General features: G+C 38.8%; 1 protein-coding gene across 12 annotated transcripts in view; it reads right to left on the reverse strand.

Moving 5' to 3' along the window:
• Positions 1-13,211, reverse strand: part of EHBP1 (EH domain binding protein 1) — a 200,855-nt gene that overhangs the window by 55,911 nt on the left and 131,733 nt on the right. The gene's annotated exons all lie outside the window — the stretch shown is intronic.

Below are 13,211 nucleotides of genomic sequence, written 5' to 3' on the forward strand. Positions count from 1 at the left end.
AAAATATATATATATAATCTGGTGAACTGCATTTATTTGATGCTTAAAAAGTAAATTCTTTACCGTGTCCACAGACTGGGGCACAAAAGGAAAATTTAAAAAATGTGGTAAATTACTTCTAATCCACAACAAAATCAAACCAGAATTGTACCTAAGAGAGAAAGCGATTCCTGTAGCTGTAGGTTTCAAAATGGTTCGTGGTCAGCCGTGAGTGCACAGCACATCTAAGAGAAAGAACTTGACTGCCACCTCTTTCATCATTAGACAGGAAGAACGGCTCTGTTATTAGCCATTCAGAAAGAAAAAGACTTCTGTGATTGTCCAGAGGCAAGGATTACCAAAATGTACCTATTCAGGATTATCAAAATGTACCTTTTCAGTTAGGAGAGAAGACAGAATTTAAAAAAAAAGAAAAAAAAAATCAAATAATAATAATAAAAAAAAATTACATGATCTTTAAAGGTTTGAGCAGGCTGGGTTGTACTGTGACCTTGATTGGCTCTTGTTTGAGTAAATAGGATTTGGGATGAAACATTAAAACTGTTTAGCAGATCTTTTCAAACCATTTCAAACTTTTCTTATGTTGGTTTATAATATAACCAGACATGCTTGTAAATGGCCACACCTGCTCATTCCTCTGGGGATGGCCTGATCTCTGCCTTTGCTAACAAAGAAAGGACGGGAGAAAAAAAAAATCAGCCTTTCTTGTTGCAAAACAGAGTGGAAAGTCAAAATCTTTCTCAAGTTTGTCCCATCTGGTCAGATTAAATCTTTGATCACCCTGGGGACCACATTTATGTTTGGTCTCTGCCACTGTCTCAGAACAGCTCAAAACACACAGGTAGTGAGCAAAATATGGATTGCTAAGCAAGGAACACCAGGCATAAACAAATGTGGCTTTGGATTTCTGTGGCTATTCAGATCGTAGGAGGTGGTAAGCAAAGACAGACATAAACATCTTGGGTATTTTCTGCCTTCTGCTTGGTGTCTGCATCAGTTATTTCACTATCCATAAACTGCATGTACCTTGCAAATATTTTTTCACGAATGTGTATCATAAAAAGTATCAAACTGCTTGTCTTAAGTAGCTATTGGCTTAGGAGCTATGGCACTGATACACTGACGAGGCAAGACAGAATGAACACAGAAGTAGTTCAAAGTCTGAAATCAGAAGCATCATAAACAATATCTTAACAAAGCTGTCCCCCTTTAGAAAAAAAGCTCCCAAAATTCACAATAAAATAGGGTTGCATGGCTGTAAAATGGGAAACATCTCCTTAAACCAAGGAGGTATTTTTAAAGAAGTAGCCAGCAATTTATTTTATTTTTATTTTTAAATTTTTTAAAATAATTTTATGTTGTTCTAGAAAATGTTCAATTCACTTGGTACAGTATTTCTGGTGTGAAGAATGGTGGCTGTAGAGAAACAATCCACTGATAATTTAATTCCTTATGTCATTGTGAAACTGAAAAACTCTTAGATTACTGAATGGAAAAAAAAATATTTGAAAAAAAGAATGGCTGACTAAGTAAGTATCACCTTGTGCTACATCCAAGGCCTCTTGCTGGTTGTCTGGCTGCTCTTTTGTAGGCAAAAAGGAGCTGAACGCTCTCTGGCTCCTTAGATCTGGTCCAACAAATGCACTGCCAGTCATGCACACGGATCCAGCTTAAAACCCAGTGTGAGCCTAAAAGAAGCTAGTCAAACTGGCACCTACTCATGCAGAAGTAGATAGATTTGTCATGACAGGCTGATTATTCAATGTAAAGAAACAGTTTAGCTTTTCTAATCTGGTACAAATACATCTTTCTCAGAGAAAAAAGTAAAAGGTCTAACAGTTCAAGTATTTATAAGTAAAGAAACCAACAAAAAAATTGTAACGTCAAAGTGAACCACAGGTATTTGTGCTGGAGCATTCTGCTAAACAGCCCCCAAGTTCTATTCACATAAATAAGATTTAACCCATTTAACCATTTGGGAGCTGCACATCTCTGTGACAGAGGTGATCACGTCTGTTTCACACTACACTTGGCTCTACAGCAAGTTTCAGGGACAGGCTGAAATATCCAATTCCAAAACCACTCTGTGTTTTCCTCCTCTGCTGACGCAAAGAGTGAGGTGCTCTCCCAGAGAACCCTGCGAGGGCAGGAAACACCAGGAAATACCACCAAGAAAGCTGACCTAAACCAAAAACAGAGACAAAGACCTCCACTAACTTCTTCCCTGGAATTTTCCTTGCTTAGGCAAGTTTGTACTCTCCTCCATCCGGGAAGTATAATTAAGGTCAACAATCACCTAAGGTGCTGGGATCCATAGCCTGTTCTGCCCGTCATGGTGACTGTCAGTGCTATTGGCATGACCCACAAACAGGGGCTCAGAAATATCCTGAAATAGTGCCATCATCCAGACAGGGCAAGGAACGGGCTAAAGATGGTGTTTTCTGTGCCTTTCCACAGCTGAGTTACAGACAGAAGTTAAGAAAGCTGCTTACTCATTGTAGGAGTCAACATTCATCGAGCTCCACTTAAGGGATTTTCTCTTGTGTAAACTTGACTTTATAATTTAGAAAAAAAAAAAAAAGAAAGAGAAAAAAAAGAAAAAGTGGTGTTATGAAACAAAGGCTTTTGGCAAGTGTAGGGGATGCGTAAGCTGGAGAGCAGCATCTCTCTGACTGCCATCCTGGGAAGCTTCCTCCTCAGGCGGGCAGCCCCGCGCCAAGGGAGGGGACATGCCCTCCTGAGGAATGCTCCCAGGTCACTCCCAGCCCTACAAAGCCAGCGGGCTGCAGGGGGCCTCCCAAAGTTGGTTTTCCTCCCCCCTTCTCTTAATTTTTGGGGGAGGGTAACGAGATCCCTGTCTGCTTCTATGTGATGAGAATGAAAAGAACGAGTGCAAACCCTACATCTCCCTGGACCCTATTTTACTGGGTTGTTTTTTTTTTTAAAAAGTCCTGCAAACTGCTGGCAGGTTTTTTTAATGGAAAATACCAATCGCCTAAGATCTATACCTAGCCTTTTGCCAATAATGAGAAAACTTCACCTTCTGTCCCCAGCAATTCTTAGGAAATCTTTTGCTGTTATTCCTACAAATCCAATTACAGATTGTTGAGTAGCTAGTGGAGTAAGCTTATTGAGGAGTGTCACATCACTAAGTCGTGCGTATGTGTTTCAGTTTGTAATGTGGTCTGAGCCGCTGTAGAGGTGTCAACTTAAAATGCAAGTAAGTAGCAGAACAGGGCTAATCCCAGCCACTACTCCCCTGCAGCCAAATTGTAGCGCAATGAATGACAGTGGAAATGCAAAGATGCCACTGTGCTTATCACACACAGCCAGATGGTGGACCTGGATCAATGCACACATGCCACGATCAATGCATTTGATAAAGAATTAAGAAGAAAACTGTACATGTTATCAAAGAACTTGTACATGGCATAATTATGATTCTGCATGTGCTTACTGATGATATTGGAGACTCAGAGGCAGGTGATAATGAAACTGATAGGAAGAAATAGCTTAAAGGCTACAGCATATGGCCTCAGCACTAAGAAATCTTGTCAAATAGTTCAGAAAGCTTTTTTAACTGTTATTACAGGCTGCTCATAGTGCAAGCTGGTGGCAACGTTTTAATTTTTTTTAAACCTGAAATGTCAAAAAGTTACAAAAGCTGTACTTTTCAGAACGGTTCAGAAAATAATTAAGATGCTATTGTGTTTTAAACATGGCAAAAAAACCTACAGGTAGAGAGAGCATTTACAATTTGGGGGTGGGGGGAGTATTTGGGCATTTTAAAATCTATGTAATTCCGTGTTTCCCGAATAAATGCATTTAGATTTTGAGGGAGCTTGTGGCGGTTTAAGGAATGTACCTTGGTAGCAATTTGCAGCCAGCACGCCAATTTCTACAGAAGCAGTTTCGATATTATCGAAATTTCGGTATTATCAAAATGTATCAAAATGTACTCAACATCAAATGTAGAGTATTTCCCTGTTAGCGTTTGTGCTCCATCAGCTGCGTTACAGACACCTTGGACATGAAAGGAGGCAATTAAAAATTTGTGGAAAATAAAGTCTAAAGTAATAAAAAAAAATTTATAATGTATAAAAGGTACCTAAAATACGAATTCTCATGCTCCAGTTGATAGATGAGCTGTCTAATCAACGCCTGGACGTAACTTAAGTGCTCTCATTAGTGTGAAGACCTTCAGGCTAAATAAGACTAAATCCCTTAAAAATTGCTTCTGCAATAGAAAAATCCCCCTTACCATTTTCCTCTGCCTAAATCATATCAATTAAAAAGAGAGAAGGGGAGGGAGGGAGAGAGAGAAGCATTTTCACATGACTTTGTTTTAACTGACACTCAAAAATCTATCTGCTGAATCCAATTTAAAATGTTTCAGCAAAAAAGAAAAAAAAAAGTTCATTAGCAATCAAAGAAACAAAAAAATCACCCCGTTTAGTTTCTCTTTCACTTTAAACCTGAATCTCTACTCAGCGCTAAGGTGGATAATGCCCATTGAATCCTTCACCGTAACTTCTTTTTTCAACCCCAAACGTTTAATCAACGTCGCAGTTTTACATTAAATGATAAAATTTATCAAAATGATCCTCCACAAGAGCGAAGCGCTTATTTTATTTTCAGCAGGCTGAGGAGGGACACCCTCCACCTCCCCCCTCGCTCCCCGCCAACCCCCGAATTTCAATTTGTCCTGACAAACCATTGGGTATTAAATTCTAAAGGCATGCAGAGTGCATAAAGAACTGATGGCTTGATTAGCTCTTGTGGTGCAATTGAAGGAGCTGTCTCTCTCCCCGCTTCTCCATTTTGAGAAACACTTTGATCTTCGTTCAAGTCAATTCATGAACATCAACTGACAAGACTGCATGAAACACCCCAATGGTTAGGCCCAAACTCGTAGCAAACTATTTGGTTTCATTAAGGCTTTAGGAGAAGTGACCAGTGACAGTCCTTTCATTCAGAAGCCAACAGGCAAGTGACTATTTAAACTTTAATGTGCACAATGTACTGCTGAAGGCCACTACACCTATAGTCAGTCACTCAAGTATGAATGCCTTTACCTACTATTTTGTGACATGTGAACTGCTAAGTGCAGCTGCAGTCTCATTAATGCATTCGCCCAGATTTGTTTGCAGGACTAAATAGACGATTCACAGAATTTCTGGTGAGAGAAACAACTGTATCTTCAAAGGAAGGTAGAACAGCAGGTGCTATGTAAAAGCCAGCGGTTAAAAACAGATTGTGTGTTTAAATGTGGCAATTTGCTCGAGATTTGCACAAACGTGGCAGAAATATTATCCGTTCCAGTCGAAAATATGAAAGAATTTGAATCGCGTCGCCCGCAAAACGCAGGGTGCTCGGGCTGGTGTCGTGCTTTGCTACAGTACACTACTTACACATCATTCTTCCCCTTTTTTAGTTGCCCTCTCCAAAGAGCCCCACTTCAAAGAGTTCATTTTTGCACCAGTTCCTGTCAATGCAGGTCAGAAACACTAAAGTGGAAAGTGGCTGCAGTGCCGTGGCACAAAGAGTCTCCGCGGCTGAAATCAAACAAAGCCCAATTAAACTAATCATAACGTCCCAGTGAACACAAGGAAGCTCACCTGGTATTTCTGGACTTCTTGTGTGAATTCCCAACTCTACTTGGTACTTGGTACTATAATTACCCTGACCAAAATACTGTGAAATTACTGCTCTGATCTACTAATGGCTGCAAAAAATCCCGTCGCTGTGGTTCCATGCCAAGGGGCCGTAGCAAGGTGGCGCAATGCTTTCTGACAGAGACGACAACTTCGAAAAACTCAAAAGGGAAAATTAACGGGATGTGGTTTATGTTGCCAAGGACTGTTCATTAATTACCAATTTAATCACTGCTGGAGGCATGACATTACAAAAATCTGGCTGAAAGTTCTAATAGATTATGAAGACCACCTAAGAAGAGTGACCAAGAAATGTACAAAACAATTAATACTGTTTCACTGCTATCAAAGACACTCAGATTATTTTACATCAAGTGAAGCAAAAGAATTAGTAGCTTCACAGTGCCACCACTAGGAACTGTAAATACAATGGCACACAATTAGTAATGCACATGTGACTTTTCGTTCAAGGCATATATCCTTGGGAAAGCCAGAACACGATAAGGAGAACAAAAGAAACATTTTTAAATGAAATGAATAAAGATTTTAACTCTACCCTTGTGCATGCTGAGCAATAACAGAATAGGCAATGCAAAATACAGCTCTAAGTAATGGCAATATCATCCTGGGATTCACAACAGCGTGTACTGAACATCCACACGGAAAACGTCCACAGCTATTAGCAGCGATAGGAAAAGAGCATTCCCGGGGCTGAGAAACCCGGGTCTCACTCTGCACACAAAGGGATAGCTCTGAAACAGAGACTTTTTTTTTTTTTTTTTTTTTTTGGCTAATATTTATAAACGGATAGGAGATGTTAGAATTTTTGAGCTAATTTTGTTCAGATGATCTTGAAATTCCATTAATAAACTGCCAGCCTATTTTCAGTCAGCGTGTGAGTTAATGGTATGGCCGCAGACTGTGCAGCACCTGGAATTTACAGCCACATAATAAACAAATTTATATATTTAGGCCAGATCCTTAAGTGGTGTAAACAAATACATCTTATGGAAATAAGAGCTGTAAAAATCAGATGAGAAACTCCAGCATTTATATCTAAAACTGAAACTGCTAACATTTGTTGTGCATTATCAAAGGTTATGCTTTATTCAGGAAATCCTTCCTGGTATAAAACTGACAGTGCATACTAATTCTTCTTCAAAATTAGTTTACATGCACTAATTGATTTATTTTCACAGCTACGTCAGGGACTTGTCTACAGTGATATTTTTGTACAGTGAAATATCACAACTTCATAGCAAGAAAGTGCTTAAACAGATCAACTATGAAGTCAAAAGATGTAGAACCTTTTTGGAAAGTTACAGATTATTTTTATTTTTCATGTATTGAGAAACGTTAAATAAAACAAGTTGCTTGTTCTTGCCATCAAGGAATTGAGATCAGACTATCTCAACCTTAGCTTGTTGCTATAAAGAAGTAAATATCAGGTCAGTTGTGGATTTGAAGTGTTCAATCAGCAGGTCTAACCTCCATTTAAAGAAGAGTATATTGCTAAAACAACTATAAAACTTGGAATGCTCATGAAATGTAAATACTCTACAGCATAGTCTTATCAGCTTTCACCATATTTAACCACTTTATAGTGGCATACAGACAAGACATATAAATGAACAACAGGGAATAAGTTACCAAAGCTCAAGGATTACCAAAATAATGTTCAATCTTTTTACCAATTAGATGGTAACTGCTTCTTTGTAATCTCAGGAAGATCTAGTGATCATATCTAAATCTGGTTGCAATTATCAGCATGACAGACTATTCTTTTTTCAATCAATATTTTCCAATTAATATTAAAAGACCAAGGTTGCCATCTGCAAAGTCCTACACCTAAATAAATTCATGCTAGATGTTTGATTAATAAAGACCAGGATTTTTATCTATTTTTTAAAAGGAAAAACATGATAGGAATAACTTGAGAGGGCTTCTTTAAATGAATTAACATTACCACCTCAATCACAGACATTTATTTTCCAACTGAGGAGACTACAAAAAATCCACCGATAAGCTGAATACTTTTCCTAATGCAACAGAAGTAGAGATTCTGGTTTGACACAGAAAAAAAAAATACCAAATGAAGCTATTTTGTACTCATGTTCAACAACCTGAAAATATATTTGGAGGAAAGAACATTTGCATTGCTGCCTTGAATTTAAGGCATCTTTCAACCAAATTAAAATATTCTATTTTTGCCATCTACTCTGAATTTTCTTTTGGTACCACTTCTTTTCATGTTGGCTAGAGTTTACATACTGGAGATGGCCAGTTTGGAGCTTATTAGTTCCAAGGGGCAGCTGATTATTGCAGGACGTGATCAGTAAATGGGATCATTTACTAAACTTTTTTCCTGAGCATTTAAAATAATGCTTTGTTTTTATTTTATTGCAGCTGGCATATTCTATATCTGTGCAAATGTATGCAACCAAAATTAAACATCATAAAGACTCATCTCCTTTCAGATTCAGTCACTTTCTGAAGCCTTTCAAAAAAGAACTTCCATTTCCAATAGTCCAGTGCATGCAAAAAAATAAAGTTATCATTTTGCATTCAAATATTTGTGAAAATGAAAAGTAATGGGCACAACAGATTGACACCTGAAGTAGAAAGAGCTTATTAAAAATGAATTAGATACAGCTGCAACAAGTCCTTTGAGCAAGGGAGTAATAAAAAGCAGTATTCTGAGCAAGAAGAAACAATCTCATGGCACAGCCTGTTCCTCTGCCTGCACACAGACAGGGTTTGTGTGTTTGGAGGAAAGAGCTTTTTGGTGAAGTACTCCATATCGGCAAAATCTACTGGAAGAGCTGAACATAGTCACCACTGCTCTTTCAATTCTTTCTTGTTTTCAATACATACATATATATATAGAGAGAGAGGCAGCTATTGCTGTCATTTAATTTGAATAAATATAAAATAATGGTTGCAGAGATAATTAAGCCCAAATCTTTCTCTGTACAGAAAGCAGGCTAGCAACAGTTGCACTTAAGCACAGCAGCAGCATCAGGGTTACCCTCCGAAGCCCCACTTCAGAGTGTATTAATCTGCTTTTAAATACTTATTGCCCAAATGGAGACCCTCACCATTTTTAGCGTAGTTATACTCAAATGCTGCTGTGAAGAAAGAATTGCTATTTTCCTATTTCACAAAACGCAAAAGACTGAGTGATTCCCTCCAGGTATCATGCTATTGAACTCCTGCATCCCAGAATCTATGCCAGATTCTAAATAAGCAAAATTTTTGGCCAAATCCATATATGGGTGGCCTAGTCCTGCACCTAAATTCACCAAGGAGGAAGGAATCCTTAGCTCATGCAAAACCCAAGCAACTTCAGAAATTACCTGTGGCCCCTGTCAGGGAGAAAAACACATCCTCTGCCAGATGGGCACTATTTTTCATGAATTCCATGTGATACAGCATTCCTGCTAAAGCTGTCTACCTCACAAAAACAAGTTAAAAGAATCTGACACAAGATTTAGGAGCTGCCAGAAATAAAACAAGTGCGCATAATCTTAATTTTCATCCTGCTCTGTATCCTCTAAAACTGAGCCTTGTTGTGGCACCACCTTTTACTTTCACTATCTGCTGGTCTTCAACCCAGACCAGAGCTCTACCCAGGGGTGTTCAATAACTTGGTTTATTTTCACTGTTCAATATGCAGGCCCATCAACATGTAGCATTATTCTTTACACCACAATATTCAAATTTTGCTTGGAAGACAGAATTAGTAATTTCTTTATTTCTTTCTACAGTGCCTACCACTACAGTATTTAAGAGCCTCAAAAGCATTAATCACATTCCTTTCTCACAACAAGCCGTGGAAGAGTTATTACCCTGCTCTTCTGATGAGAACTGAGACGGAGAGATCCAGCTAAAAGGATCTATCACTGGGTGCTTGCTCTGGGCAGCCTATTACCTGGAGTTTTTTTCAGTATACTAAGCTTTACAGAGCCCTTTATGTGTCTCAAGCTCAGCTCCAATTGATTTCCCTGACAGACCTGGATGCTCAATATATCTGCAAATCAAACTTTTGCCTCAAAGCAATCCAGAAAGGCAGGATACACAAACAGTGACCACTTGGAGGAAATGTGGTTCAAAAGACTTAGTGGCACTGATCAGGAACTCAGGTAAATACAGAAGTACATTTAATTCTTTCAAGCACCTTGACCATGACCTCATCTTTTCAATCCTTGCAATGCCTGCTTCATTTGTGGTACACTTTCCAATTTCTGCAAGTAAAAGTACAGAGGTCCTCTGGACAAACAGCCTTCACCATCACCTCTATCCTCTGAGGAAAATGAGACACAATTGCTTTGGGGAAAACAGTATGTGATCACATAATTAAAGACTACATCATAATGCATATACACAAAGGAGGTTAATTAAAGTTGCCTGTGCATTTCTTAACTCCTAATTCCATTCTCTGTAATCATGCTGACTCTATAACCATAGCCATTTGAGTTTAGAGAGTAAATGACAGCTGCAGTAAATTTCCATTCTTTATGTGGACCAGTCACTAAAAGAAAAAAAGAAGATTTTGCCAACGGCCTTTGCAGATATTTGCTGACAGTGGAGTTATGCTGAGATTCAGGAATTAGGGATTCCACTCCATGTTCTGCAGTTGAGGGCTCCCTCCTGGAAGAGCTTTTTAGGCCCATGACTTCTGAATATTTCCCACTCATTGTGGTCCCCTCTAGCCTGTCACTTTGCCAGACAGGTTGCATAGCCCAGCTGCAGTCTCCTCACCTTTCCAACATCACATTGCAGCCAAGCTGCTGCTGTTAACAACCATCACTACAGGTTGATATTTTACAGCATCTGGTGGGAGCAGATATGTCCCTTCTAGCCCTGTGATACTCACCATGAGAAAGGCAAGTTAAATAAAAATGAGTAAGCTAATAAAAAGGCTCTCCTGGTTAAAAGCTAAGTGATTACAGCTGCTTTATCAGATTGCAAATGACAGAAGCATCTCGTAAAAGAGTCACCACATGCACACACACATCAAGAAAGCAAGCAGAAAGGCTGAGCTGTTTATAAATCTACCATAGAGAAAGGGATCCACGAGGGGATCAGTAACTCTGCTCACAGAGCTCTTAAGCTAATTCTTCCAGTCTCCAAAGGGCTGCATCAATTTTAATGACACAGCTATGATCCTCCCAAACCATGAGCATGATTTCAAGGAGGTTCTGATCAATGCAGTCTCCTCTTAGACTTCAAATAACTGCACACATACCTCCACATGCTGTCTGGCATGCATGCACCTTGAGATTGAAGGCTTCTGAGAAGCACCAAATAAGCAAACATAACACTGAAAAAACTTCAACCCTGCTGCAAGGAGGGAAGAAATGGGAGTAATGAGGCCATGCTCTGTGCCTAGAGGAGAAACAGGAACACTGGTTTTTTTCAAAATGGACTTTTACCAAAACAAATCAGGCAGGCACACACCAAGTAAACCTGTATTTATGGCCATGGTACAGATTTGGGAATTTTCTCCCTGTTGCTGTCCCCGAGCAGCAACACAACCCATCCTCAACATGCACATTGTCCAGCCCCACATGCTGAATGCTGCTGTCACCTGGTCACCACAAAAGCAGCAATTTCTGGTTCTCATATGACACATGGAAAATGGTAACAACAAGGCCTAGGAGATGAGACTTTTCTAAAGTCACTAATGACTCCATAGGCTTCACATAGCTGGGCTGACTGACAGAGCACAGTCTGAAAGACTAGGATGCTTAAAGCTCTTTTTGAGAAGGTATCAAAAAAGGTGCAATTGCAAACTTCAAGAGTTACTTTCAAAAGAATTGCCCCTGAACTATCTCTTGAAAGTTTTCTTATTTAAAATTAGATCTTCCTGGTTTAAACCATTTTCTTTTGAATCTCAATCCATCCCGAAAATGAGCCTAGTCCAATTTCCACTACTAAATGCTGATTCTCATTATCATAACTCTCATTTGGATAACACACTACTACACATTACTGCACACTGACACATACAACGCTGCTTTGAGTCAAAGTTCTTATTATTAACCCTAATGACCAAAAAAACCATGAATAGAAATAAGTCTGTACTATATGCTAACAATCAAATGAGCAATGACCTGTAGAAAACTGGCAGAACTACACCAAATGGAAACACCTCATCTCTACTAATATCAAATATGTTAAACAGAAATCAATGTGTTTTCTCTTACACCTATATGTGTTGATGCACACATGCATCCTCTTTTGGAATATGCACATGTATGGATATGTGTACAGCATATGTATAACATATACATACATGTTATACACAGCTTTACATAATATATACTATTATATATCAACTTTATATAATAATATGAGTTATATTAGACATAAGAGTCTCCAGATCACCTCTCTACAACACACTTTAGAGCTGAGGAGCTTTTGAGGAGCTTAAGCTTCAACTTAAGTCAAGACTGCCCATTACAGTTTGCCCAGAGTGCCCAGATTTCACATGGGCCAGGACCATTTGCTCCAGGACAGTTCTCCTTAAGCTTCTGATGGAGGCAGCAAGAAACTTTGGCTCTGCCAAGCTGCCCTAAAAGACTGCCCTTCCCTTTCCTGCAGGCTTCTAATTAATTTTTCAGCTTCTGTAACAAATGAAATAAGGTCCCATGGGTAATCTGGCTCCTTGAACTACACCGACTCTCACCCTGAAAACCCTTCACCAACTCCTACCCTTCAGCTGGTTTTCATGGCCTAGACACCATCTTCCTTCACATTGCCACCTACCCAGGGCATCTCTTCTCTGGATGCCAGTGGGGCAGCTCCTTTTACTCCTGTTTGGATTTCATTAGCAGCAGTTTGAGTCTAAAAGAGAAAGTTTTGCTTCCCAATACTGTGACCTTCATCAGAATGAGCCCTGATCCTTACAAGAGCTCTAACTGGGCAGTGTTCATACAGACAATTTTTACTGACACTTAGGAACTTCTCTGAACTTCAAGGTTCTCTGACAAGATTGTGGTATTAACACAGCTTGGACCGTTTTGAACAGGTTTTTCAAGGGAATCTGACCTTCTTCCTAAATTTTATCTATTTTTAATATGGGTTAAACAATATTTTATCCAACCTAATACAGAGAAACAGCTCAAAAGGGTTTTTTTTAAGAAAAAAAAATTAAAAATATTACCCTGAGGCGGAAGAGCTGATGGGGAAGATTTCAGCTCAAACAATGAAATACTAGCAAAGTTGTAAAACCTTTGAGAATAAGAGCTTGTAATAAAAAATGTTAGGCAACTTTAATTACAGTTGTTTCTGCCTGAGTAGCTGCCTATAGTAACTCTCCTCTAATGCTATTTTCTTTATGAAGAGCTAATTTTTAAAAAAAATCTGAAGGGAAATTTATACTAAAATGTACATATCTAGGAAAAACTTAAGAAAACAATGGTTTATATATCATTATACAAATAAGACTTGTCTGCCTTTATGAATATATTTCAAAGGAAAATCAAGTGTCGGTCAACAGAGAGGAATTTCTACAAAAAAACCCAAACCAGGATGGATCCAAGAGAGTTAGGA

This window comes from Lichenostomus cassidix, chromosome 3 (assembly GCF_008360975.1).
Source record: "Lichenostomus cassidix isolate B80296 chromosome 3, HeHo_3.0, whole genome shotgun sequence".
Lineage (NCBI taxonomy): Eukaryota > Metazoa > Chordata > Aves > Passeriformes > Meliphagidae > Lichenostomus > Lichenostomus cassidix.